Source organism: Eurosta solidaginis, chromosome X (assembly GCF_040869045.1).
Source record: "Eurosta solidaginis isolate ZX-2024a chromosome X, ASM4086904v1, whole genome shotgun sequence".
In the NCBI taxonomy this organism is placed as follows: Eukaryota; Metazoa; Arthropoda; class Insecta; order Diptera; family Tephritidae; genus Eurosta; species Eurosta solidaginis.
The window spans coordinates 31,205,384-31,233,181 of NC_090324.1; the positions used below are offsets into that span (position 1 = coordinate 31,205,384).

Genomic DNA, 27,798 nt, shown 5'->3' on the forward strand with positions numbered 1-27,798 from the left:
AAAATACTTTACATTTTTACACAATACTACAAGTAGTTCGGTTTTTGATAATAAATTTACTCCGTTTGAATTAATATTTGGCAGAAAAACTACAATGCCACATGAATTGCAAAAAGAGCAAATTGATCCGATCTATAACGTAGAAAATTACGCAAAAGAGCTTAAGTTTAGAATGCAATCATCGCATAAAATGGCAAACAATTTGGTTAATAAACATAATATTAGAAAATAAAGATTTATACGATAAAACGGCTAAGCCTTTAGAAATTAAAATTAATGATAAAGTGCTAGTAGAAACAGAACCTAGAAATAAACATAAAAATATATATCAAGGTCCCTACATAGTAAAGAATATTGATGGACCAAATGTAACAATTTGTGAGATAAGTAATCAAAACGAAAAAATTATACATAACAAGTAAGGAAGGTTAAGTTCGGGTGTAACCGAACATTACATACTCAGTTGAGAGCTATGGTGTCAACATAAGGGAAAATAACCATGTAGGAAAATGAACCGAGGGTAACCCTGGAATGTGTTTGTATGACATGTGTATCAAATGAAAGGTATTAATGAGTATTTTAAGAGGGCGTGGGCCTTAGTTCTACATGTGGACGCCTTTTCGAGATATCGCCATAAACGTGGACCAGGGGTGACTCTAGAATGTGTTTGTACGATATGGCTATCAAATTAAGGGTATTAATGAGGGTTTTAAAAGGGAAAGGCCCTTAGTTGTATATGTGAAGGCGTTTTCGAGATATCGACCAAAATGTGGACCAGGGTGATCCAGAACTTCATCTGTCGGGTACCGCTAATTTATTTATATATATTATACCACGAACAGTATTCCTTCCAAGATTCCAAGGGCTTTTGATTTCGCCCTGCAAAACTTTTTTTATCTTTCTTCTACTTAATATGGTGGGTGTCATACCCATTTTACCAAGTTTTTTTCTAAAGTTATATTTTGCGTCAATAGACCAATACAATTACCATGTTTCATCCCTTTTTTCGTATTTGGTATATAATTATGGCATTTTTTCCATTTTTCGTAATTTTCGATATCGAAAATGTGGGCGTGGTCATAGTCAGATTTCGGCCATTTTTTACACCAATACAAAGTGAGTTCAGATAAGTAAAGGTGGACCAGGGGTGACTCTAGAATACGTTTGTACAATATGGGTATCAAACGAAATGTGTTAATAAGTGTTTTAAAAGGGAGTAGGCCTTAGCTCTATGGGTGGACGCCTGTTCGAGATATCGCCGTAAACGTGGACCTGGGGCCCTATTCAGTAACTATGTGTTTTGAAATGTACATTTTCTTTCATACAGATTATATGAAGAAAAAGTGTACATTTTAAAACTCACAGTTACTGAATATGGCCCCAGGGGTGACTCTAGAATGCGTTTGTACAATATGGGTATCAAATGAAAGGTGTTAATGAGTATTTTAAAAGGGCGTGGGCCTTAGTTCTATAGGTGGACGCCTTTTCGAGATATCGCCATAAATGTGGACCAGGGGTGACTCTAGAATTCGTTTGTACGATATGGGTTTCAAATGAAAGGTGTTAATGAGTATTTTAAAAGAGCGTGGGCCTTAGTTCTATAGGTGAACGCCTTTTCGAGATATCGCCATAAAGGTGGACCAGGGATGACTCTAGAATTTGTTTGTACGATATGGGTATCAAATGAAAGGTGTTAATGAGTATTTTAAAAGGGAGTGGGCCTTAGTTCCATAGGTGGTTGCCTTTTCGAGATATCGCCATAAAGGTGGGCCAGGGGTGACTCTAGAATTTTTTTGTACGATATGGGTATCAAATGAAAGGTGTTAATGAGTATTTTAAAAAGGAGTGGGCCTTAGTTCTATGTGTGGTCGCCTTTTAGAGATATCGCCATAAAAGTGGACCAGGGGTGACTCTAGAATGTGTTTGTACGATATGGGTATCAAATTAAAGGTATTAATGAGGGTTTTAAAATGGAGTGGCCCTTAGTTGTATATGTGAAGGCGTTTTCGAGATATCGACCAAAATGTGGACCAGGGTGATCCAGAACTTCATCTGTCGGGTACCGCTAATTTATTTATATATGTTATTACTTACTTACTTAATTGGCGCTTAACCGTCTAAACGGTTATGGCCGTCCAACAAGGCGCGCCAGTCGCTCCTTCGCTCCGCCAACCGGCGCCAATTGGTCACACCAAGGGAGTTTAAATCGTTTTCCACCTGGTCCTTCCAACGGAGTGGGGGCCGCCCTCTACCTCTGCTTCCATAGGCGGGTTCCGATAGAAACACTTTCTTGGCCGGAGCATCATCTTTCATTCGCATAACATGGCCTAGCCAGCGCAGCCGCTGCGTTTTAATTCGCTGGACTATGTTTTTTTGCGTATAGCTCGTACAGCTCATCATTAAATCTTCTTCGGTACTCGCCATCGCCAACGCGTAGAGGTCCATAAATCTTTCGAAGAACTTTTCTCTCGAACACTCCCAAAGCCGCTTCATCTGCTGTTGTCATGGTCCATGCTTCTGCCCCATATAGCAGGACGGGTACGATAAGTGACTTGTAGAGTATGATTTTCGTTCGCCGAGAGAGGACTTTACTTTTCAATTGCCTACCTAGTCCAAAGTAGCATTTATTGGCAAGATTGATTCTTCGCTGGATTTCAGTGCTGATGTTGTTGCTAGTGTTGATGCTGGTTCCCAAATAAACGAAGTCTTTTACTATTTCGAAATTATGGCTGCCAACAGTAGCGTGGTCGCCAAGGCGCATATGCGCTGACTCTTTGCTCGTTATGTTATACCACGAACAATATTCCTTCCAAGATTCCAAGGGCTTTTGATTTCGCCCTGCAAAACTTTTTCACTTTCTTCTACTTAATATAGTAGGTGTCACACCCATTTTACCAAGTTTTTTCTAAAGTTATATTTTGCGTCAATAGACCAATAAAATTACCATGTTTCATCCCTTTTTTCGTATTTGGTATATAATTATGGCATTTTTTCCATTTTTCGTAATTTTCGATATCGAAAAAGTGGGCTTGGTCATAGTCGGATTTCGGCCCTTTTTTACACCAATACAAAGTGAGTTCAGATAAGTTCGAACTTATGGCATTAAAAGTATCCTAGACAAATTAAATGAAAAAGGGCGGAGCCACGCCCATTTTGAAATTTTCTTTTATTTTTGTATTTTGTTGCACCATATCATTACTGGAGTTGAATGTTGGCATAATTTACTTATATACTGTAAAGATATTAACTTTTCTTTTAAAATTTGAATTTAAAAAAAAAATTTTTAAAAAGTGGGCGTGGTCGTTCTCCGATTTTGCTAATTTTTGGTAAGCAGACATATAGTAATAAGGGTAACGTTCCTGCTAAATTTCATAACGATATCTTCAACGACCGCCAAATAACAGCTTGCAAAACTTCTAAATTACCTTCTTTTAAAAGTGGGCGGTGCCACGCCCGTTGTCCAAAATTTTACCATTTTTCTATTCTGCGTCATAAGTTCAACTAACTTACCAAGTTTCATCGCTTAATCCGTATTTGGTAATGAATTATCGCACTTTTTCGATTTTTCGAAATTTATCGAAAAAGTGGGCGTGGTTATCGTCCGATATCGTTCATTTTAAATAGCGATCTGAGATGAGTGCCCAGGAACCTACATACCATATTTCATCAAGACACCTCAACATTTACTCAAGTTATCGTGTTAACGGACGGACGGACATGGCTCAATCGAATTTTTTTTCGAATTTTTTTTCGATACTGATGATTTTGATATATGCAAGTCTATATCTATCTCGATTCCTTTATACCTGTACAACCAACCGTTATCCAATCAAAGTTAATATACTCTGTGAGCTCTGCTCAACTGAGTACAAAAAATTAATTAAATGATAGTCTGTACTTATTTCTATTAACTTTATTACATAATCTTTACATATAAATATATTTTAAGAGTCCGCCAATGAAGGCTAAAGAAAACAATTTTTTGGAAGTAACAAATAACTATACATTTACTGACGTAGATTCTACAATAATAAAATAGTTATGTAAATTAAATATTTTAATACTTTCTATATATTTCATTTTATTTAAATATTTCATTTTTAATTCTCTTTTTAAAAGTTGCACTGTGGTGAATGAGTGAGTCCCGGATTACAACACCCTAATGCTAGAAAACTCATTCATTCATAACATTACAACAACATATTTAAACCCTAAAGAAGAATGTGGCAAGATTAATTACTAATCTTACCAAATTCTTCTTTTCTAAAGGGGGATGATGTAGTGCCATAGTAATTCACTGCATTAAATTGTAGCTGTCAACTCCCCCTCTGGAAAAGTGCAAGATACAACCATGCATCAGATGCACTTGGCATCACTAAAATTGTTGGAGTCGAGCAACACGGATAATTTCTGATTGGTTGAAACTGCCGTTGCTCGACGCCATTATTAATTTCGTTGCTAAGCAATGTAAGAAAAAATATGCCGAGCCGCATAGTTGCGTTAGCGGCAGTTTTAAGTTTGAAGAAGACCGGCACCAGATTAACACGCGCAATTTTGAAAACGCACAAAACAATTTAATTAAAAGTAGTGAACAGTTGTGAACAATTAAAAAAGTACACTGTACCAGAAAGAAAAATGAAAAGTTGTACATAAAGTTTATAAAAAGAGTGCACTAGAAAAGAAAGTTTTGTAAATACAGTTTAACCTAAGAATAAAAGTTGTAACGAACAAAGAGAGAACAAAGTTTAAATAAAGAAAATAATATACTTTAGAAACTAAACCAAATCTACATTATTTGAAATAACAAAATAAAAAGTTGTAAGTAGTGCGTGTGTGGGACGGGAGCGCATTAGAGCGCTAGTTTCCCCTGGATCCCAAAATGGATCCTCGATATAGGTAGGCTTTTTAAAATAATTTGCTATGGAAAATATGTCAAAAAAGCTGTGACCAAATTTAAAGTATAGGTAACTATATTTCGACCTTGAATACGCACCTTTATTTTTATACTCAGTTGAGCAGAGCTCACAGAGTATATTAAGTTTGATTGGATAACGGTTGGTTGTACAGGTATAAAGGAATCGAGATAGATATAGACTTCCATATATCAAAATCATCAGTATCGAAAAAAAATTTGATTGAGCCATGTCCGTCCGTCCGTCCGTCCATTAACACGATAACTTGAGTAAATTTTGAGCTATCTTGATGAAATTTGGTATGTAGGTTCCTGGGCGCTCATCTCAGATCGCCATTTAAAATGAACGATATCGGACTATAACCACGCCCACTTTTTCGATATCGAAAATTTCGAAAAATCTAAAAAGTGCGATAATTCATTACCAAAGACGGATAAAGCGATGAAACTTGGTAAGTTAGTTGAACTTATGACGCAGAATAGAAAATTTTTAAAATTTTTGGACAATGGGCGTGGCACCGCCTACTTTTAAAAAAAGGTAATTTACAAGTTTTGCAAGCTGTAATTTGCCAGTCGTTGAAGATATCATGATGATAGGGTAAAATATTGAGCCCCAAAATAGTTCTAAAAATATTTGAAATAGTTTTCAAAGGAACAAAATGTTCTAAAAAGGATGAAAAATCCGCAAAACGACACAAGGGCAACACTGTATGTATGTAGGTACATATGTATTTCAAAAAATCTCTCTTTGATTGCAAGCAAACATTCATGCAAAATGATGTATATTGGAACGATTTGCCGTCATCCCTTGTCAAATTTGGTTTTGAGACAAACCGGTTTCGGCGTTGTGCCATCATCAGTGTCGATTTTCATTCTCGAATAAAATAAGCTATATAAGCTAAAAATTCTTACTGAAAGCTAAAAATTTGCATGAAAATTCGCGGAGTTATCCCGAATTTTCTGAAAAGTCTTAAGTGTATATTTGTATTGTTGGTGTTATATAATAATACATATTTTTATAAAAATATCGAAAATAATAAAGGTAGGAGCAGAACTTAGTAAAAAACTGGAAAAATCTGAGTGATGATGACTTTTGTAGATGAGTGTACACTCCCTATTGAAAAAAAATGGGAATGAAATGGCACTTAAGAAATTTTTTCCTCATTCGCATGGCCAAATTTCTTCAAAATGAGGAAAAATTCTTCAAATTGCGGAATTTTTCCTCATTTTGAAGAAATTTTGGCCATGCGAAGAGGAAAAAATTTCTTAAGTACCATTTCATTCAAGTTTTTTCTGAGTGTAGATATGTATGTGTGTTTGTATGAAAAATTTAAGGTCACTTTATCTTACTTAAAAAGTTGACTTAAATCGCCCCCTCCCACATTGTGCTGGATCCGCCCCTGATTCCATTTCAGATAAATTACTTTTCTACATAACATCGCCCGTTTAAAAGAAAAATGTCTCCCCATTTCCTTTTAGAGTAAGACTTGATGAGGGAAATATCATTGATTCAAAACTATTTTTTGCTAAGTTATAGCTTATTATTCTAGTCTACGACCCTTTTAAACTGATTTTATATCTATGTTTCCATGGTCTTTAACCGATCCCGTCCATTTTTCTTCGAGAAAATTGCTTAGTCAGAAAAGGGGCGGTGCCACGCCTATTTTTTTAAATTTGAAGTTTTTCCTATTTATTGTTATAAGTGCACTTGGGAAATAAATACCATTGATATAATGCTCTTTTTTGCAAAGATAAAGCTTATTTTATTCGTCCACGACCCTTTTAAAAATCCTTTATATAAAAGTGGGCGTGGTCCTTAACCGATTTCGTTAATTTTTCTTCAAATCATTCCCTATAGTGAAAGCAACCTCTCTGCCGAATTTTGTTACTTTAGGTTTAACGATTTTTGATTTATGATTAATAATATTTGTAAAATTGATTTTATCCCAAGCCACGCCATAGCCACGACCATTTTAAAAAATGTCTTCACATTTTTATCAAGAGTCTCAATATCATTCCATTTAACACTCCAGGTGTATTATTTACTAAATACTCAGGTTTTTGTGTTTTCCGAAATGTTATCGGTTATCATCCGATCTCGCTCATTTTCAATACCAATATATTCTGGGTCCAGATAAGCTCGTGTACCAAATTTGGTGAAGATATCTCAATACTTACTCAAGTTATCGTGTTAGCGGACAGACGGACGGATGGACGGACATGGCTCAATCAAATTTTTTTTCGATACTGATGATTTTGATATATGGAAGTCTATATCTATCTCGATTCCTTTATACCTGTACAACAAACCGTTATCCAATCAAAGTTAATATACTCTGTGTGCAAAGCACGCTGAGTACAAAAATTAGATGGTTAGTATAAATATTAACATTTTAACATGTCCATATATTTATAATGAAATTCACCAATTAAAAGTTTTTAATGTATGTAGATAAAAAAATTGTCGTACATGTATGTTAAAGGACTGCAACAATGAAGAACAAAAAGTTTTAAAAAATATTTTAACATTATTTAAAATATTAAATTATGTAGAAGGACAAACTTTAACTAATACAAATTAAATTGAACATGAAATTCAAACAACGGTAGATAAACCAATAAATTCAACAAGTAAGGAAGGTTAAATTAGGGTATAACCGAACAATACATACTCAGCTGAGAGCTTTGGAGACAAAATAAGGGAAAATCACCATGTAGGAAAATGAACCTAGGGTAACCCTGGAATGTGTTTGTATGACATGGGTATCAAATGCAAGGTATTAAAGATTATAGTTCTTTTCGAGATATCGCCATAAGGGTGGACCAGGGGTGACTCTAGAATGTGTTTGTACGATATGGGTATCAAATTAAAGGTGGTAATGAATATTTTAAAAGGCAGTGGGCCTTAGATCTATAGGTGGACGTCTTTTCGAGATATCGCCCTAAAGGTGTCTCTATAATGTGTTTGTACGATATGGGTATCAAATTAAAGGCATTAATGAGAGTTTTAAAAAGGAGTGTCTCTTAGTTGTATATGTGAAGGCGTTTTCGAGCTATCGACTAAAATGTGGACCAGGATTACCCAGAACATCATCTGTCGGGTACCGCTAATTTATTTATATTGTAATACCACGAACAGTATTCCTGCCATGATTCCAATGGCTTTTGATTTCGCCCTGCAGAACTTTTTCATTTTCTTCTAATTAATATGGTAGGTGTCACACCCATTTTACAAAGTTTTTTCTAAAGTCATATTTTGCGTCAAGAACCAATCCAATCACCATATTTCATCCCTTTTTTCGCTTTTGGTATAGAATTATAGCATTTTTTTTATTTTTCGAAATTTTCGATATGTGGTCATAGTCGGATTTCGCCCATTTTTAATACCAAGATAAAGGGAGGTCAGATAAGTACGTGAACTAAGTTTAGTAAATATATATCGATTTTTGCTCAAGTTATCATGTTAACGGCCGAGCGGAAGGACAGACGGTCGACTGTGTATACAAATTGGGCGTGGCTTCAACCGATTTCGCCCATTTTCACACAAAACAGTTATCGTCATAGAAGCTATGCCCTTAACCAATTAAATGAAAAAGGGCGGAGCCACGCCCACTTTTAAATTCTCTTTTTTTTGTATTTTGTTGGACCACATCATTACTGGAGTTTAATGTTGACATAATGTACTTACTGTAAAGATATTAAATTTTTTGATAAAATTTTACTTCTAAAAAAAAATTTTTTTTTAAGTGGGCGTGTTTGGCATCCGATTTTGCTAATTTTTATTTAGCACACATACAGTAATAGTAGTAACGTTCCTGCCAAATTTCATCATGATATCTTCAACGACTGCCAAACTACAGCTTGCAAAATTTTTAATTACCTTCTATTAAAAGTGGGCGGTTCCACGCCCATTGCCCAAAATTTTACAAATTTTCTATTTTGCGTCATAAGGTCAACCCACCTACCAACTTTCAACGCTTTACCCGTCTTTGGTAATGAATTATCGTATTTTTTCGGTTTTTCGGAATTTTCGATATCGAAAAAGTGGGCGTGGTTATAGTCCGATTTCGTTCATTTATATAGCGATCTTAGATGTGCCCAGGAACTTACATACCAAATTTCATTAAGATACCTCAAAATTTACTCAAGTTATCGTGTTTACGGACGGACAAACAGACTGACGGACGTACATGGCTAAATGAATTTATTTTTTCGCCCACATCATTTTGATATATAGAAGTCTATATCTATCTCGATTAGTTTATGCTGTTACGGGATACTGTTATGCGAACAAAATTAATATACTCTGTGAGCTCTGCTCAGCTGAGTATAAAAATTATGCAGATATCCAATTGATTGGATGATGAATCAAGAATGAATAAAAGAGAGTAATTCTCCTTATGTATTGTGTCTAAACAAATAGATAATAGTTATGGTTTATAGGGATATAAATAATATAACGATAGATGATAAATTTCCAATCCCAAATATCGAAAATCTTTTAGTTAAATTAGGACGTTTATTTAAAAAAAGTACTTCACCAAATTTTAGTTAAAAAGAAGATCGATTAAAAACAGCTTTTTCTACTCATATGGGCATTATAAATTTGTCCGTATGACATTCCGTTTAAATAATGCTCCAGCAACATTTCAAAGGCTTATTAATTTTGTTCTGAAGGATTTGATAAATAAAATTTGTGTTATATATTTATATGATATACTTGTTTTTTCTGGACCACTTCGGGTTTTCCAAAAATTGAAGGAAGCAAATCTTCGAATTCAAATTAATAAATGTAAGTTCTTTGCAAAAAAACAATGTATTTAGGACATGTCTTAACATCAGAAGTAGTCAAGACAATTCTTGCTAAAGTAGAACAAATATTAAAACTCGTATTGCCAAAAAAATTTGAACAAATTAAATTACATTTAAGTATAACAGGATAGATTATTCAAAGGTAGCTATCCGTTAATTAAGTATTTGAAAAAGGATATGAATGCAGATTTAAACTATTCGAATTATATTAATGCTTTTGCAAAGTTAGAAAAATTATAAATGGAACAACCACTGTATAAGTACCCAGATTTAATAAACCTTTTCAACTTATTATTGATGCAAGTGCTCATGCAATAGGTGCTGTTTTATAACAGAATCAACATCCAATATGTTATGCTGTTAGAACATTAAAAGATCATAAACAACTATTCAGTTACTGAAAAAGAACTTTTAGCAATTACTTGGGCAACGACTTATTTTAGACCATATCTTTATAATACAACATTTTAAATTTTTTTCAGATCATCAACCTTTACGATGGCTTTTCTTAAAATATAAGGCAAAGCTATGAATCTAATATTTTTTAGATGGCTAATAAAGTTAAGTGAATTTAATATAACAATTATATTCAAAAAATCTAGTAGCTGATTTTCTTATTAGAATAGATGCAAATACAAATGAATTTAATGTATTTTCGATTTATAGGGAATCATTATTTAATAATGTAAATGACGGTTTAGAAAGAATTCTAAAAAAATAATGGTACATTTTTATACAAATATTAGATACTGTAGTAAATAGATTTCAAGCACAAATAATATTGACAGATGATAAACAAAAAGAAATTAAATAATTTTTTATAATTCTTTGGACTTAGAAAATAATTTGGAAAATATATTACGAAGAAATATTGATAAAGGTTGAACTAGAATATTTTGTGAATTAGGTAATAGTAAATATAATGTTTTGAAAAATAAAATAATTTAAATGTACAAGCATAATAATATTTTTAATTTTTTTCCGATGTCCATATTATGCTAAAGCCATTGAAATAGAAAAGGATGCTTACAAATACATAAATAATTATAATAAAAATGAGACAGGACATACAGGTGTAGTTTAAAATTATGAGAGACTTAAAAGATTAGTTTATATACCGAATCTGAAACTTTTAATCCAATAATATATATGGGGTATTCCATCCCATTTCGACCAATTTTGAACCCGACCCCTTTAGAATTGGCTGAAAGTTTTTCTTCTTTTTCTAGCTTACGAAAGACGTTTTTCAGAATTTTTTCAAATTTTTTCATCCAACTCAAAAAAAGTTATGAATTTAAAAAAAAACACCGTTTTTGTTTTCAAAATGCTATAACTTTTTCAAAAATTGACAGTTTGGGATCTTTTTTTTGAAGTTTACTTTTAGAGCGGCATGCATTTGAGAAAAACTGTAATGAAATTGGAAGACAACAACCATAAGTATGTTGTTGTTGCGAAGCGACAACCACACCACACTCATTTAGCAAAAGCACCTTAGACAATCTTAAGTACGGCAGTTGACATGAAAATGAAAGCGTCAATATGGCTCATGTGGTAAGCGTGCGAATGAGCACACAAAGGTCGCGGGTTCGACGCTGTCTATTGTTTCTAATTTTTGAAGTTTACTTCTATAGCGGCATGCATTTGAGAAAAACTGTAATAAAAATGGAAGACAACAACCATATGAATGTTGTTGTTGCGAAGCGACAACCACACCCTACGGCAGTTGACATGAAAATGAAAGCGTCAATATTGGCTCATGTGGTAAGCGTGCGAATGAGCACGCAAAGGTCGCGGGTTCGACGTTGTCTACTGTTTCTAATTCTTTTTTTGTTTCTAATTTTTTTTTTAAGTATAATATCACCATTCTTTTATTTGAGAGTTTAAAACCACACTCCGGTGCCAGAGAGTTTAAAAGCTAATTTACCATACTTACATACATATGTAAATACAAATTTGTGAAATATATATGTACATATGTACATATGTGCCGTTATTTATAAGCAAAATTTTGCATATTTTGTGATTTGAAATTATATGTACTATGTAATATTCTATTCAATTTATTGAATTCAGCGAAGTCGGAGTAAAACGTCATAGAGATCGGGCGAGCTGTGCTTACTGTTTCCAGGTTTTCAGAATTTTGTTGGTTGCACCATATTGCGTTTAGGGATCGATATGCCGCGAAATAGGAATGGGGCTCGTGACCAATGGCGAATGCTAACTAGAAAAACCCCAAAAACTTCAATTGAACTCACATGTGAATGTCGTGCACGCCGGAGGACATTAATGAATGTGCTAAACAGTGAACACGGTGGTCGTAATTACCTTTTCACACAAGTGCATATCGTCCGTTTCAAAGTAAAGATGTGTAAATCAAAATTTTCGTTTTTCGGGTTTTTATAATAAACATAAATAACTGACTGATGAGATTGTTCTCTAAATTGCAAAATGATCAAAAGTACGAAAATTGCGTCCGTGGATGCCTTTGAATTTTTTTTTTTTTTTTTGTAAAGGATCTCTATAAAAAAAAAATAAAAGTTTGAACTCGTTTTCCCAAAAAATTTAAATTTTGAAATACATCTCTTTACTTTTGAACGAGCGATATGTATTTCCTAATCAATAGTCAAATCTTTCTTATTTGATATTTGTTGTAGTGGATATATCACCTGTGCAAGAACACGCTCCCATTGGACATAATGATGTAGTTAATCCTTGTGAGTACTCAAATACTTTTACATAGATATGTATATGTACATATGTATCGCTCATTTAATTCAATTGTGTCGTAACTCTAAAATTAAGATTTTTGAACTAATTGCGAGAAACTGTGCCCAATGAATCATGATCTTTGTTGTGTAAACAATTTTTGGTGATGGTTAAGATAAAAATTAAAAAATACCTGTTGACAGCTGAAATGGCTCTTCTAAAAAGCTACATATAGGTACATATGTACTTTGAAAAGTGCCACTGCTTAAAATAAATTAGCGATATATATATGTATGTAAACATCGATTCCTTCATTGGTCTTAAAACCTTAATTTATAACTCACATTTCAGCTGATCCACAAGCGGATATACATAGTCATATTTCGTACTCACATTTTCACCGAAACACAGTTGCCCACAGAGAGTTTCAAAAAAAGTTTTTAGACAATCCGTTCGGATATGTATGCTCCGTGTGTGATCGATTGTGGTTCAAGTGGTGGATTTAAACCCACCACGCGCAGAACATGAACAACTTTTAAGTGAAATTATTGAAAATTATAACGCCACTGAGAATATTTTACTGTGCAATACGTGTTACATGGCTATCGAAAAAAAAGTTATTCCAACGATGTCTAAATTTAACGGATTTAAATATCCAAAAAAACCAGAGTTTTTACCACCTCTAGATTTAATTACGGAGAGACTCGTCTCTCCACGAATTCCATTCATGCAAATAAGGCGGTTGCGACTCGTTCATGGGCAATACAGAATTTATGGGCAAATAATGTACCCGTCGACGTGAATAATATGGTAAGTCATTTACCTCGAAATATAGATGATGGCCATTGCATTAATGTTCATATCAAGAGGAAGAAAATTCACAAATCAAGCTTTTTATCGGGATTAGTAAATAAAAGAACACTTCGTTTATGGCTTCAATATTTGACGCAAACACCACTATATGTTATGTACGATATTAAAATCGATGAAAGCTTTTTCAATGAAGATAGTATTATTGAAATCAATAGAGAAGAAATAAGGGAAAATCTAACTGCGCAGCAACAAACACTGATGTGGAATGATGATGAGTATTTACGCATTGCACCTGGGCAGAATAATCTTCCGAAAAGAATAATTTTTGATGAACACGCTGAAGAACTCTCCTTTCCATCGATTTACTTAGGTCATTTCCGTAAATTCAGAGAGGGAGTAAACCTACACAATTTACAATAGCGAATAGTGAATTAAGGAGATCTGACAGACGGGAGTTACCCCGTATCATTTATTGTACGTTGCTATGAAAATTATGAGGTTAAGAGTCCGTGATTCACTCACTATTGCTTTCAAGCATGTAGGAAGAAACACCAATATTACACGACAGCAAATTGAATCATAGGAGTATATAAATAATTGTATAGAAAGTAATTTAGCTTTCTTGCGGTCAATACCAAATTCTCTTTGGTATTGGAAAGAACGCAAACGGGACCTTTTCGCAATGATTCGACAGTTAGGCAAACCTACGATGTTTCTCACGTTGAGTACCAATGAAATTGGATGGAAAAATTTAATACAAGTACTATATAAGTTAAAGAATAATGGACAAGAAATATCAACGGAGGAGGCTGAGTCATTGGATTACATATCAAAAACTACGCTTGTAAATGAAGACTTGTGCAATATATTTCAATAAATAGTCAATATTATTTTGAATATTCTTCAGTTGAAGAAAAATAGCCCATTTGGAACTTTTCATGTAGTCGACTATTTTAAACGAATTGAGTTCCAACATAGGGTTAGCCCCCATGCACATATTTTATTGTGGTTGAATAATGTGCCATCGGATGCGCTTGGCACAGGTAAACAAAATGCTATAGCTATGATAGATCAATTGATATCAGTTTCTTCAGTCGAAGCTTCTGGATATATTCGCTTGCAAACTCACAAGCATACTTTTACCTGTTACAAAACAACAAACGCTAACCAGCCTCAGAAATTTCGATTTGGTGCTCCATTTAGTTATGCTCGGCGATATATGCAATTACAAGTTAACCTCGAGAACAACGATTACGAAAGTATTGAATCATTTTACGAAGAAAATCTAGTTTCATCAGACGAAGATTACTTTTCCATTCTTGAAGCTGGCATTGTCAGACCGAAGGTATTTTTAAAACGACAGCCGAGTGAAAAATGGCACAACGCTTTCAATCCTTTCATTTTCAATATATTACAATCAAATACAGATTTACAGTTCATCATCGAAGAATACTCTTGTGCTGCGTACGTGGTTGAATACGTTAATAAAACCAATAGAGGAATTAGCAACTTACAGCGACAAATTCTTGAAATAATGAATGGTCATCCTGAGTTCGATATAGTTGAAATAACACGGAAAATGAGTGTCAATATGCTTAACACTGTTGAATTAACAAGTCAAGAAGCAGCGTGGTACCTACTTCGTGAACCGATGTCCAAAAGTTCAGTATCCGTAGTTTATATCCCTACCGTATGGCAGCGTATTAGACGAATACAAAAAGAATTGGATGAAATGAGTACCGACGAAAGTTCAACAAACGTTTGGAAAGAAAATTGGTTTGATAAATATGAGCAACACCCAGAAGATATAGAGGGGTTGACACTTGCGGAATTCGCTTCTGAATATACCAAAAGTTCAAGAGGAGTGTATATTCGTCGGAAGCAACGTCGTATCATTCGTTATAGAAATTATGCTATAGCTTCAGATTTTAATGAATATAAACGAGAAATGGTGACTTTATACATCCCATTTCGCAATGAAGAAGCTGAAATTCTTGACGAAATTAAATTTATTGGGACCAACGATGAAAATGAAAATCATATTTTGGAATGTCGTAGAGAGTTTGAGTCAGATTTAGACATAAACAAGACCATAGAGATTTGTCGACAACTTTGTCGTGAAGATGACCAAGGGAATGAAAGCGATGAAATCCGTGAAGTTGCTACCAGATTTCCAGAGTGCAACCCATTCCAAACATTGTATGATAATCCAAATTCGAACGTAAACAGTGATTTGCGCTTAGCGACATTAAATAAACTGGGAGCTATTTCCAAACGAAAAGAAAATCTGATGCCAAATGAAGAATTTTATAAACTCATGAGGATGTCAAACCAAAAACAGAAGGAACTTTTGATGCATGTCATTCACAATCTGCAATTACAAAATCCATCTATGTTGCAAATCTTCTTCACGGGACCTGCCGGGTGCGGAAAAACTTTTGTGATGGAAATTTATAACCAATATTCAGAAAGCGATGGATTTTGCAATGCTTATATAACTTGTGCTTCAACTGGAAAAGCTGCCTTTTCTATTGATGGGACAATTGATTTTAATTGGCGATCTACGTCAGCTACCACCTATTCGTGCTACACCGATTTATAAGCAAATCAAGAACCAGCTATCAGGTCCAACTCTATGGCGGGGGCTAAAATTTGAACTAAATGAAGTGATGTGACAGAGCAATCGAACTTTTTCAACAATATGAACAACAAGTAAGGAAGGCTAAGTTAGGGTGTAAGCGAACATTACATACTCAGTTGAGAGCTGTGGAGACAAAGTAAGGGAAAATCACCATGTTGTAAAAAGAACCTAGGGTAACCCTGGCATGTGTTTGTATGACATGTGTATCAAATGGAAGGTATTAAAGAGTATTTTAAAGGAAGTGGGCCTTAGTTCTATAGATGCATGCCATTTAGGGATATCGCCATAAAGGTGGACCAGACCTGACTCTAGAATTTGTTTGTACAATATGGGTATCAAATGAAATGTGTTAATGATAATTTTAAAAGGGAGTGGGCCTTAGTTCTATAGGTGGACGCCTTTTCGAGATATCGCCATAAAGGTGGACTAGGGGTGACTCTAGAATTTATTTTGTACGATATGGGTATCAAATGAAAGGTATTAATGAGTATTTTAAAAGGGTGTGGGCCTAAGTTCTATAGATGGACGCCTTTTCGAGATATCGCCATAAAGATGGACCAGGGGTGACTCTAGAATTTGTTTGTACGATATGAGTATCAAATGAAAGGTGTTAATGAGTGTTTTAAGAGGGCGTGGGCCTTAGTTCTATATGTGGACGCCTTTTCGAGATATCGCCATAAAGGTGGGACAGGGGTGACTATAGAATTTGTTTGTACTATATAGGTATCAAATGAAAGGTGTTAATGAGTATTTTAAAAGGGAGTGCGCCTTAGTTCTATAGGTGGACGCCTTTTCGGAATATCGTTATAAAAGTGGACCAGGGTTGACTCTAGAATGCGTTTGTACAATATGGGTATCAAACGAAAGGTGTTAATAAGTGTTTTAAAAGGGAGTGGGCCTTAGTTGTATGGGTGGACGTCTTTTAGGGATATCGCCATAAACGTGGACCAGGGGTGACTCTAGAATGCGTTTGTACAATATGGGTATCAAATTAAAGGTGTTAATGAGTATTTTAAAAGGGCATGGGCCTTAGTTCTATAGGTGGACGCCTTTTCGAGATATCGTCATAACGGTGGACCAGGGGTGACTCTAGAATATGTTTGTACGATATGGGTATCAAATTAAAGGTATTAATGAGGGTTTTAAAAGGGAGTGGCCCTTAGTTGTATATGTGAAGGAGTTTTCGAGATATCGACTAAAATGTGGACCAGGGTGATCCAGAACATCATCTGTCGGGTACCGCTAGTTTATTTATATATGTAATACCACGAACAGTATTCCTTCCAAGATTCCAAGGGCTTTTGCTTTCGCCCTGCAAAACTTTTTCATTTTCTTCTACTTAATATGGTAGGTGTCACACCCATTTTACCAAGTTTTTTTCTAAAGTTATATTTTGCATCAATAGACCAATACAATTACCATGTTTCATCCCTTTTTTAGTATGTGGTATATATAGTTATGGCGTTTTTTTAATTTTTCGTAATTTTCGATATCGAAAAAGTGGGCGTGTTCATAGTCGGATTTCGGCCATTTTTTACACCAATACAAAGTAAGTTCAGTTAAGTACGTGAACTGAGTTTATTAAAGATATATATCGATTTTTGCTCAAGTTATCGTGTTAACGGCCGAGCGGAAGGACAGACGGTCGACTGTGTATAAAAACTGGGCGTGGCTTCAACCGATTTCGCCCTTTTTCACAGAAAACAGTTATCGTCCTAGAATCTAAGCCTCTACCAAATTTCACAGGGATTGGTAAATTTTTGTTCGACTTATGGCATTAAAATTATGCTAGACAAATTAAATGAAAAAGGGCGGAGCCACGCCCATTTTGAAATTTTCTTTTATTTTTGTATTTTGTTGCAACATATCATTACTGGAGTTGAATGTTGACATAACTTATATACTATAAAGATATTAACTTTTCTTTTAAAATTTGAATTAAAAAAATTTTTTTTTAAAATGTGGGCGTGGTCGTTCTCCGATTTTGCTAATTTTTATTAAGCATACATATAGTAATAAGAGTAACGTTCCTACCAAATTTCATCATGATATCTTCAACGACTGCCAAATTACAGCTTGCAAAACTTCTAAATTACCTTCTTTTAAAAGTGGGCGGTGCCACGCCCATTGTCCAAAATTTTACTAGTTTTCTATTCTGCGTCATAAGTTCAACTCACGTACCAAGTTTCATCGCTTAATCCTTATTTGGTAATGAATTATCGCACTTTTTCGATTTTTCGAAATTTTCGATATCGAAAAAGTGGGCGTGGTTATTGTCCGATATCGTTCATTTTAAACAGCGATCTGAGATGAGTGCCCATGAATCTACATGCCAAATTTCATCAAGATACCTCGAAATTTACTCAAGTTATCGTGTTAACGGGCAGACGGACGGACGGACGGACATGGCTCAATCGAATTTTTTTTCGATACTGATGATTTTGATGCATGGAAGTCTATATCTATCTCGATTCCTTTATACCTGTACAACCAACCGTTATCCAATCAAAGTTAATATACACTGTGAGCTCTGCTCAACTGAGTATAAATATTGATGATGGCCAGCTGTTAGACGAGGAAGAGTTGGAATTAACGGAGTCACGATTTTACTCCGAAGAGGAGGCTGACACAATTTGCCCAAATGGCATACGATTGTTCTTCGATAATCATTCAGTTGCTAATTACAATAATAACATTTTAAACACTGCAATCGAAAAAGTCATTTCCGAAGCAACAGATGTATACATTGGTTGCCAAGGTGTTGAACAGCAAACTTTTATGAGACAAAAATTACACAAAATGTCCGTTATCGATACAGGAGGTTTGCTTTATGAAATTACGTTGGATATCAATAAACCATACATCCTAACAACTAATATTGACGTGTCAGATGAGTTAGCTAACGGCGCTACCGGAAACTTAATTTTTATAGAATATAATGACAATGGGGAGATTGGTCGTTTATGGCTGCATTTCGCTGATTCTGCTAAAACTGGTGAAAAAATCAGAAGAAAAGCAGCGGCGATAAAACATAAGTACAATATTTCACAACTGGCAGTGCCAATAGACCGAAGAACTTCCTCTATACCATTAACACGCAATAAAACAGTTCTTGTAAAGCGAAACATTTTCCTCTGGTCTCTCCGTGTGCGATAACGATTCATAAGTCACAAGGCGGTACATATGGTGAGATCGTCTACCAGTATGATAAATCACATGCTCAACAGCTACTATACGTCGCATTATCACGAGTAACATCGATCCAAGGGCTTCATCTTGTCTCAACAAAAAAAAGATAGAACATTTTATCACGGCCGGAGACCAACAGTATCCACAATTGAGTTGCGAGCTGAATTTGAAAGGCTTAACTTGAATCGACTTGAAAAAATTAAAAATGTATTATATGATTTTATAAATGCGAGAAATGGATTGTCATTATTCACTTTTAATTGCCAAAGCTTACGAGCCCATTTACAAGATATTTAACTAGACAGAATAACATCATCGTCGGATTTTCTAATTCTTTCCGAGACGTCGATTGATAATGATACGTTTGTAGACATTCCCAATTTCGATAAAGTAATCCAATTTAAAATACCATATACAAGAGCTGGTGGGGTTGCAATCTACCATAACACACATGACCGGGTAGTGTTGTTACTCCACAAACAACACTCAACGCAAAACAATTGGAATCAATGTCCGTTCAGATTTCTAAGCTGGGAGAAATATGTGCTTATGAGAGTACATTGGGTAGCAACAAAACAATTGTAATTGTAGCAATTTATATTTCTCCCAATAAAGCAATAACTAAAATTATTGAATTCATCCACGAGGGTTTAATAAAATATACCACAAAAGACTACCACAAAATACCGATGATTTTAAGTGGACATTTCAATGTAAATTTTGCCTCGGATACATCGATCTCATTAATTGAATTTCTAGCCACCAAATTTAATTTAAAGCTTTGCAGCAGTCGCACTGAATCTACAACGCGATCAAAAACAGCAATTGACGCCGTGTTTCAAAGGAACATTGATCAAATCGAAACTAAGACATGTGTTTCATATTTTAGTTATCATAAGCCACTTGTATCTTTAGTAGAAATTTGATTAATAATAATAAAATTAAAAGTCTAAAAATATTCCTTAGTTTAATTTAAAGAAGGTTTACACTTCAGAATTACCGATATTTGTCAACAAACAGATTTTCAGAGTATAAAATCACCATTCTTTTATTTCAGAGTTTTTAAGAGTATAAAATCACCATTCCTTTATTTCAGAGTTTATAATTCAACATCACCACACTCACTAGTGATGCTTTGTATGTATATGTGTATGTGGAATTTTACGAACACACCACACTCATATAGCAAAAGCATCATAGACAATCTTAAGTACGGCATTTGACATGAAAATAAAAACGTTTGTATGGCACATGTGGTAAGCGAGCGAATAAGCACGCAAAGGTTGCGGGTTAGAGGCTGGCTACTTTTTCTAATATCTTTTTTCACATAATTTCTTTTTTTTCATATAATTTCTTTTTTTATCTTTAATATATGTTTTTTTTAATCATTTAATGCGAAACGTCACTTACATCATAATTGCATTTGATTTGTCTTTGTAATGGAATTTATTACGGTTGTGATATTTTGTGAGAAATAGGATTACCCATATCTGTAAACAAATGAATTTTCATAATTTTGTTGGTTACGTTTAGGGACCGATATGCCGAAAGATAACAACGGGGCTCGTGATAGACGGCGAAATGCTAAATTAAAGAAGTAAACTTCCCCTGGGTGTGCACCGCACACACTTATTTTTTTTCCATTTGTTTTTAAATGTACTTTTCGGAAAAAATACAAAAAAATTTTTAAAGTTTTTTTTTTAATTTTTCAGTTTTTCGAGATTTTTCGATTTTTTTTCACCATTTTTTTTTTCTCATAAAAAACTTCAATGAATTCTGCAATCATCCCTACTAATCCCGGAGTGGGCCGATTTTTTTTTATATTTTTTTTATTTAATTGAAAAAAAATTTTCAAAAATAAAAATTTTCTTTTTATCAATTTTATTTATATAACAAAAAAATGTAAGAAAATGATTTTTAAGTATTCTTTTCTTTATATATTATGGTAATCTACGATTAAAATAACCAGGATTAATGACTGACACATTTATTTTTTTAATTTATTGAAAACAATACTTTCATTAATTAATAATACTAAAAGCTAGAAAATAATTAGGTAGGTCCTGAACCCTAATCAGGTTATGCTACGCCTCACAGTTTTAGAAATTTCACCCGCCCAACGCTTTTATTTAATTGTCTGATCGACGCCCTAGATTGATGAGGAGTGTCTGACTAGTACCAAGGACCTACCTAATTATCTGTTGTGAAGTACTAATTAATATCTTTAATTACGATCTTTAATCATAGTGTAAATATATTATTATACTACTATTATCTACCACACTGTTCAATATTAGTTTTAAGCTATGCAACACTGTTATTGATGTTTGACAGATGTAGACATATACCTGAATTACTTTAACCAATAAACGTGCATAAGACACAACATGATGTCAAGTGAAAAGAAAAATTAAATCGGTCACATTTATTAAAAAGATAAATAATATTTCATTGTAAAACAAAGCAAATTAATAAATTAGTCGCGCAAAGTGAGCTCCACATAATTAGCTAAAAAATGGCGGGTGAAGAGGATAATAAAACATCTTCATCAAATAGCAACGTGCGCACGACATGTGTTCAAAGTCAGGTTATGTCAGTTGCAACGACAATAACTCCAATGGATTTAAAATCATCCAATCAGTCTATGACATGGAAAAATTGGAAAAGCCAATTTTCGATTTTTATGCGTGCGTCGGGTCTAGAGGAACAATCAGACCAACGAAAAGTGGCGCTTTTATTGCACCATCTAGGGCCTGAGTGTCTAACAATATTCAACTCTTTTAATAAAGAAATAGACACTGTAAGATATGATAACCTTTTAAAGAAGTTTGACAATTACTTCATACCTAAGGTGAATATTGCTATGGAAAAGCACACATTTTTTTCGAGAAAGCAGATGCCTGATGAAAGTATGGACGAATTCTTAACACAAATAAAAAACCTCAGTCTTTCTTGTGACTTTGGTAGCATACGCGAAGAGTTGGTGCGTGATATTTTTGTTTGTGGCTTAGGAAGTATGCACAGCCAGATAAAAGAACGACTGCTCTCTGAAGGTGCCATCAAGCTAGAAAAAGCAAAAGAAATTGCAAAAAACATAGAATGTGCTAAAGAAAACTCAAAGAAACTAAGATGTGTGGAAGAAAAGTATGTGGCGGTGGTTAAAACAGACTACAACAAAATAAAGAGTCAAAAACTATGTAAAAAATGTGGGCAAAGTCATATATATAAATGTCCAGCAAAGGAGGCAACTTGTTACAAGTGTCAAAAGAAAGGTCATTTCGCAACCATGTGTTATAATAAAACAAAACAACAACAACCAAAAACTCAAAGTAGACTTCATCAACGAAACGGCGTAAAGAAGGCGAATGACGGCAACAACAAAAGCAAATATGTCAATAAGGTGACCAATGCAAGTGATGACGAACATAGTGAAAATGAACTCTTCCTGGGAATGGTAAGAGCAACAACAACGAATGAAATTGATACGCAACAGCAGCAGGCAGTGAATTTCCATAAAGCGAGTAGAAGCAACCACGAATGGGTTGTACGAGTATCGATCAATAACTATGAGGTTCAATGTGTAATTGATACAGGAGCGCAGGCAAACGTTTTATCGTTCGAAATGGCACGCATTTTAAAGCTAGGTAATTGTATAACTAACGGGGTTATTCTGTGTACTTGACAAATTGTCAATAAGTTTACAAGTAATCAAGATTTTTATCAAGTTGACAAATATTTCTATTCTGTGCATAGCTTGACAACTCTAAAAAGCTCTACGACCTGTGCTTTTCACCATATTGGGGTGAACTAAATTAGCTAAGCGTGGGACAGTTGAGGGCGAGCAGTTTAATCTGAGTTATAAGGGAGTAATTTGATGTGTCTGTAAGCGTATGAGTTGTGGCACAGTGGATGACGAACCCCACTCACACGTTTGGGGTTGCTGGTTCAAAGCCCACTGCAAGCAAGCATTTTTTAAATTTATTATTTTTTTTATTTTATAAATTATTATTTTAATGGACTGTATTTTATTTTCATTTAAATCAACGATTTAGTGAAACACTCGCGAAATGGAAAAAACGTAAGAGTTAAATATTGTTCTTAATTTTTTGTAACAAATATTTAAAAATCATAGTTTTTTCAAAGAAATCAAAAGTGGAACGTGCTACGCAAGAGCAATTGGAGCGATATGTCTCATTTTATGCTTCTAACCCCGAAATTGGAATAGGAAAAAATAATCCGCTGGGTTTTTTTGGGGGTCATTTCGGCATGGCTTTGGGGACTCCCTCGGGGCATTTGGGGTTTCCCTCGGGGTCATTTGGGGATCATTCCGGGACGGGTTTGGGGACTCGCTCGGGGTTATTTGGGGGGCATTGCAGGATTGTTTTGGGGTCCCCATCGGGTGCATTTGGGGGTCGTTCCAAGATCTTTTTGGGGACTCTCGGGATAATTTGGGTGTCTTCCGAGATGATTTTGGGGACTCCATCGGGGTCATTTAGGAGTCGTTCGGGATGTTTATGGGAACTCCCTCGGGATCTTTCCGGGGTGGTTTTGCCGACTCCCTCGGGGTCTTCCCAGGGTGAACTGGGGTCGTTCCGGGATGTTTTTAGGGACTCCCTCGGAGTCATTTGGGAGAATTCTGGGATCGTTTTGGGGACTCCCTCGGGGTCCTCTCGGGGTCATTCCGGGATCCATTTGGGGACTCCCTCGGGGTCATTTGGGGGCCATTCCGGGATGGTTTTGGGGACTCCATCGGGTCCTCCCGGGGTCATTTAGGGGTCGTTCCGAGATCTGTTTGGAGACTCTCTGGGGGTCATTTGGGGGGCATAACCCCCAAATAACCTCGAGGTAGTCCCCAAAACCATTCCGGAATGACATCGGGAGAGTCCCCATAAAGATACCGGAACGACCCCTAAATGACGCCGGGAGGACCAGATGGAGTCCCCAAAACCATCCCGGAATGTCCCCCAAATACCCCCGAGGGAGTCCCCAAAACCGACCCGGAATGATCCCCAAATGACCCCGAGGGAATTCTAATTTAAGTTTATCCGTATAAATTAAATTATCAAGAGCGTTTGACTTATTGACAATTTGTCAGCGAAAAGGCTTTTTATTTTTTACATAGAATAGCAATTACTTGATAAATTATCAAACTTGACAAATAAGCAAGATGGTGAATTTGTCAAGTGCACAGAATAGGGCTGTAAGTCTAAGACAAATTTAGCTACTTTTAGTGGAGAAAAGTTACCACTTGTAGGTATAGTTTGTACTAACATACTTTATAAAAACAGAAGTTTTCGTTGTGTGTTTCACATTGTTAATATGAGATGCAAAAATGTAATTGGTTTATCAACAGCAATTAATTTAAATTTGATAAAAAAAGTTAATACGATTTCGTGTAGAGTTATTGAAGAATATGCAGACTTATTCAAGGGCTTAGGCGTTTTAAAAAATAAATGTAGCTTAAAATTAAGGCCTATATATGAACCAGTTATTGATCCACCAAGAAGAATACCGTATACTTTGTATAAAGAATTAAAAGAGGAATTGGAAAGAATGGTCAATATTGAAGTTATCGTATCTGAAAGTGAACCTACCGAATGGGTAAATTCGATTGTGTTGGTTAAACAACCTAGTGGCAAGTTAAGATTATGTTTAGACCCGCGAAATTTAAACAAAACTCTGCTTAGACCACACTTTCCATTTCCTAACATTGATGAATGTAGGGCAAAATTAACAGGTGCAAAGTTTTTTAGCTCGTTGGATGCCAACTGTGGGTTTTGGATGCTGCCTTTGGATGAAAAATCGTCAAAGCTGTGTACATTCAATACGCGTTTTGGTCGGTATAGATTTTTAAGACTTCCTTTTGGCATAAGTGCAGCGCCGGAAATATTCCATTCGGAAATGGTCAAATTATTCGCAGACATTGATGGTCTAATTATTTACATTGATGATTTTTGATTTATGCGTCGAGCATTGAGGAACATGACAGAATTCTGGCCAAGGTGTTAGAAAGAGCTAGACAAGTGGGGGTTAAATTTAATAGACAAAAATATAAAATTTGCACCGAAAAAATTAGATTTATTGGGCACATTTTTGATAAGAATGGGGTCATCCCAGACTATAGTAAAGTACAAGCTATAAAGGAAATGCCAGCTCCGAAGGATGTGTCGGAATTACAAAGATTTCTGGGGATGGTCAACTATTTAGGGGCGTTTATAAAAAACTTATCAAAGAAAAATAAACATCTAAGAGATTTATTAAAAAAAGAGGTAGTTTGGCATTGGAATGAAATACAAGAACGTGAGTTTAGCAATATGAAAAATGAATTGTCAAATACTCCAGTTCTGACCTACTTTGATCCTAAGAAGAAAATTACCTTATCAGCTGATGCATCGAAATATGCAGTAGGGGCTGCATTAATGCACGAAAAGCAACCAATTGCGTATGCATCAGCATCGCTTACTCAATGTCAAATCAACTATGCACAAATTGAAAAGGAGCTTTTAGTGATACTATTTGGGTGCACAAAGTTTCATCAGTATGTTTATGGACAAAAAATTTTGGTAGAAACCGATCATAAACCACTAGTATCGTTATTTAAAAAGCCGCTGTATAAGATCCCTGCGCGTCTGCAAAGATTTATGTTAAAATTGCAGCTGTACGATTTAGAAGTAGAGTACAAACCAGGTAAATACCTTTTTATAGCTGATACGCTTTCCAGAGCACCTTTGCAAGAAAATGCATTGAGTGAGTTTGATGAAGACTTGACCATTCATTGCGATTTACTAATAAAACAAATCGATATTTCGAATAGTAAAATTGAAGAGATTCGAAATTTTTCTAAATCAGACAAAGTATTCTTAAAATTATTTGAATATATCAAAAATGGATGGCCATGTGAGAAAAAGCTTGTAGACAAAGAAATACAGCCGTATTACAAGATTAAAGATGAGCTAACTGTCGTAGAAAATGTTATCTTTAAAAATAATAGAATAGTCATTCCTAGTATATTACGAAGCGAAATACTAAAAAATTTACATGAAGGTCACATGGGAGAACAGCGTACTCAAAGTCTTGCCAGACAGTACATTTATTGGCCAAATTTAAACAATGATATTTATAATTTGAGTACTAATTGCGAAATATGCATGAAGTACCAGAATTCTAATCCCAAAGAAGAATTGCTACCTCATGATGTTATAAATATACCATGGTATAAATTAGGTTGCGATATATTCGAATTTAATAAAAAGAAATACCTGTTACTTGTTGACTATTATTCTAAATATCCCGTAATTGAACTACTAAACAATGGATTTAGTGCATCTGAAGTCAAAACCAGATTAAAATCAATATTTGCAAGACATGGTATACCACACATATTGGTCTCAGATAATGGGCCACCTTATAATTCCAAAGAATTCCAATCATTTTGTAAAGATTGGGGTATTAAACATCAAACTTCTAGTCCATATATTTCGAGGTCTAACGGGTTAGCAGAGCGAACCATACAGACTATCAAGAAAATTCTAACAAAATGCAATGAAAGTAAACGGATCCTTATGTTGCTTTGCTTAATTTTCGCAATACACCAAAGGGGAAACTGCCAAGTCCTGCCGAAATGCTCATGTCAAGGAAACTTAAAACAAAAATATCGACAATTCTAAAAAACCTTACTCCGAAGGTAGTTGATGAAAGCAAGTATAAATAAAAACGTAGAACACAAAACATAAAAGCTGCACACAACTACAATCTACGAGCCAGAAATTTAAAACCTGTTCAAAAATGGGAAAATGTAATGTTCAAAAGAAATCCAAGCTCAGTTTGGTTTCCTGGTGTCATTTTAAATAAATGTGAAGAGCCTCGATCTTATATAGTTCAGGATTCTGAAGGGGCATTGTATCGAAGAAACCGCCAGCATTTACTTAAGATACCGGAAACGAAGTTGAACTTGGAAAAGCATAATGAAATGCTAGATGAAGACGAGAAAAACAAAAATGAACCTAAAGAGAAAATCAAACATGAAGATTGTACTACTGAAGAAAACAAATACATTACGAAAAAAGGAAGGAAAGTAATTCCTCCCTTAAGACTACAATATGAATGAATTTTAAAATATAAAAAAAGGGAGATGTTGTGAAGTACTAATTATTATCTTTAATTACGATCTGTAATCATAGTGTAAATATATTATTATACTACTATTATCTACCACACTGTTCAATATTAGTTTTAAGCTATGCAACACTGTTATTGATGTTTGACAGATGTAGACATATACCTTAATTACTTTAACCAATAAACGTGCATAAGACACAACATTATCTTAGTATTATTATTACTTAATGTAATTAACGGCCACCATGGTGTGATGGTAGCGCGCTCCGCCAACCACACCGTATGCCTCGGGTTCAACCCCCGGGCAAAGCAACATAAAAATTTTAGAAATAAGGGTTTTCAATTAGAAGAAAATTTTTCTATGCGGGGTCGCCCCTCGGCAGTGTCTGGCAAGCGCTCCGAGTGTATTTCTGTCATGAAAAGCTCTCAGTGAAAACTCATCTGCCTTTTGCAGATGCCGTTCGGAGTCGGCATAAAACATGTAGGTCCCGTCCGGCCAATTTGTGGGGAAAATCAAGAGGAGCACGACGCAAATTGGAAGAGAAGCTCGGCCTTAGCTCTCTTCGGAAGTTATCGCGCCTTACATTTATTTTTTTTTTAAGTATTG

At 34.9% G+C, this 27,798-nt stretch overlaps 1 protein-coding gene across 25 annotated transcripts in view; it reads left to right on the plus strand.

Annotated features, from left to right (window-relative positions):
- zfh2 (Zn finger homeodomain 2) overlaps positions 1 to 27,798 on the plus strand; it is a 2,927,436-nt gene that overhangs the window by 217,520 nt on the left and 2,682,118 nt on the right. Inside the window, exon 1 of one of the 25 annotated variants that reach the window (XR_010947787.1) lies at positions 4,632 to 4,818. The exons of the other annotated variants lie outside the window; for them this stretch is intronic. The gene's annotated coding sequence lies outside the window, so the exon portion shown is untranslated. Of the gene's footprint in view, positions 1 to 4,631; positions 4,819 to 27,798 lie in introns of those variants that run through there. 25 annotated transcript variants of the gene reach the window in all.